The sequence below is a fragment of the Bombus fervidus genome, chromosome 15 (genome assembly GCF_041682495.2).
Source record: "Bombus fervidus isolate BK054 chromosome 15, iyBomFerv1, whole genome shotgun sequence".
NCBI classification, from domain to species: Eukaryota; Metazoa; Arthropoda; class Insecta; order Hymenoptera; family Apidae; genus Bombus; species Bombus fervidus.
Window position 1 is genome coordinate 2,584,621 of NC_091531.1, and position 2,792 is coordinate 2,587,412.

General features: G+C 15.9%; 2 pseudogenes; one reads left to right on the plus strand and one right to left on the minus strand.

The window, feature by feature from the left end:
* Positions 1 to 896: 896 nt before the first annotated feature.
* LOC139995009 (NADH-ubiquinone oxidoreductase chain 1-like) lies at positions 897 to 1,460 on the plus strand (annotated as a pseudogene).
* A 200-nt stretch (positions 1,461 to 1,660) lies between these two features.
* LOC139995010 (cytochrome b-like) lies at positions 1,661 to 2,361 on the minus strand (annotated as a pseudogene).
* Positions 2,362 to 2,792: the final 431 nt, after the last annotated feature.

Consider the following 2,792-nt stretch of genomic DNA (forward strand, 5'->3'; position numbering starts at 1 on the left):
TTAAATTTTTAGTAAAAATGCTTAAATAATTTTATGGGACGATAAGACCCTATAGAATTTTATATTGATATTTTATTGGTTATTTAATTAAAATATTAATATTTAATTGGGAGGATTAGTAAATTCAAAAAACTTTATTTAAAAAATAAACTCTGATTTTAGAATATATTTTTGATCTTATATTATAAATCAAAAGAATAAATTACCTTAGGGATAACAGCGTTATATCTTTTTAAAGATCATATTGATAAAGATGTTTGCGACCTCTATGTTAAATTAAGATAAATTTTAAACGGAAAAGTTTAAAAATTAAATCTGTTCGACTTTTAAAATATTACATGATTTGAGCTCAAATCGACGTAAGTTAGATTGGTTTCTCTCTATAAAAATTAATAAATTATTTGTACGAAAGGACTATAATTTATAATTAAATTATTATTAATTAATAAATATATTTAATATTATATTATAATAATTATTATTATTAGTGCATTAAATTTAGAATTTAATTAAAGTATATAAAATTATAATATATAATAATTATAATAATTTTAAATTATTTATTTTTTATTTTAATAATTTTAATTAAAGTAGCTTTTTTAACTTTATTTGAACGTAAAATATTAAGATATATACAATTACGAAAAGGACCTAATAAAATAGGATTTAAAGGACTTTTACAACCTTTTAGGGATGCATTAAAATTATTAATAAAAGAATTTTTTTTTAAATTTAATAAATTCATATCTTTATAGTCCAATAATTATATATTTTTATCAATAATATTATGATTAAGATATCCTTGAGTTAATAAATTTTATTATATAGATAATGGAATTATTTATTTAATATTAATTTTAAGATTAATAGTGTATCCAATTATATTAATTGGTTGAGTTTCTTTATGTAATTATTCAATTTTAGGTTCATTACGAGCAGTTTCTCAAATAATTTCTTTTGAAATTTTATTATTTTTAACATTTTTTATATTAATAATAATAATTGAAAGTTATTCTCTAAATAGATTTATTAATTTTCAATTAAATATAAAATTTACAATTTTAATGTATCCTTTATATATTTTTTTTATTAGAATGTTAATTGATTTAAATCGGGTTCCATTTGGTTTAATTGAAGAAGAATCTGAATTAGTTTCAAGTTTTAATATTGAATATTTTAGAAGATTATTTGTTTTAATTTTTTATCTGAATATATAAATATTATATTTATAAGAATATTAATAACTATAATATTTTATGGGTTAATTAATTGATCAATTGTTTTTATTTATGTATATTTAATTCATATAATTATCTTAATTATAATTCGTGGTTTTACCTCGAATTCGATATGATAAATTAATAATTATATGTTGAATCGAATTATTAGTTTTAATTTTATTTTATGCATTTTATATTTGTTTAATTAAAGAATTATTTTTAATTATTAAATTACAATAAATTTTAATAATTTTTAATATATACATTAATTTATTAATTAAAGCTAATAGAACATTTTATTTCTATAATATGTTTTCAAAACATATACTATTCAAGTTCATTAACTAATTGAAATTAAAAATAATTATTTTTTAATAAAATTATTAATATAAAATGAAAGAATTAAATAAAAAAAATATATAAAAGTAAAAATTATATCTAAATTTACATATGGATATTCAATTATTTGACCTCCCAATCAAGTTAATATAATAAAAATATTAATAATTCATCAATATAAAATTTTATTTATAAAATAAAATTTATTATTTTTTAAATTATTTAAATTAATTAATGGAATTAAATATAAAATGAAAATTGAAAAAAATAATATAATTACTCCTAGTTTATTAGGAATAGTTCGTAAAATTGAATATGTAAATAAAAAATATCATTCTGGTTTAATATGAATTGGTGTAATTATAGGATTTGCTATTTTAAAGTTATCAGGATCCCCTAATATATATGGAAATTGAAGATTAATAATTATAAATATAAATACTAAAATAATTGTAATTAAATCTTTAATTGAAAAATATGGATGAAAGTTAATTTTATAAATATTAATTTTAGAATGAATAGGATTTGAAGATCCTGTAATATGTAAAATTATTAAATGTATAAAAACTATTAAAAGAATAATAAATGGTAAAATAAAATGAAATGAATAAAATCGATTTAATGTATCATTATTGATTGAAAGCCCTCCTCAAATTCATTCAACTGTAAATTGACCAATGTAAGGAATTGCTGAAATTAAATTTGTAATTACTATTGCCCCTCAAAATGATATTTGACCTCATGGAAGGACATATCCTCAAAATGCAGTTGCTATTGATAAAAATAAAATTGATACACCAATTATTCAAACTTGAAATAATTTAAATGAATAATAAAATATATTTCGTGCAATATGTAAATATATAATTAAAAAATAAAATGAAGCACCATTTATATGAATAAGACGAATTAATCAACTTGAATTTATATCTTTTATAATATTAGAAACTCTATAAAATGCAATATTAATATTTGGACAATAATGTATAGAAAGAAATAAACCTGAAATAATTTGAATTATTAGAAATATACCTAAAATTGATCAAAAATTTCAAAAATAATTGATATTAATTGGTGTTGGTAAATTAATAAATGATATTGGTAAATTTAATAAATTTATTTTATAAATTATTGGAATTATTTTTTTCATTTTTTGTTCGTAAATTTTTATTTTCAATATAACAAATTTTTGTTATAATAAATAATATAATTACTAAAAGAATAATAAATATT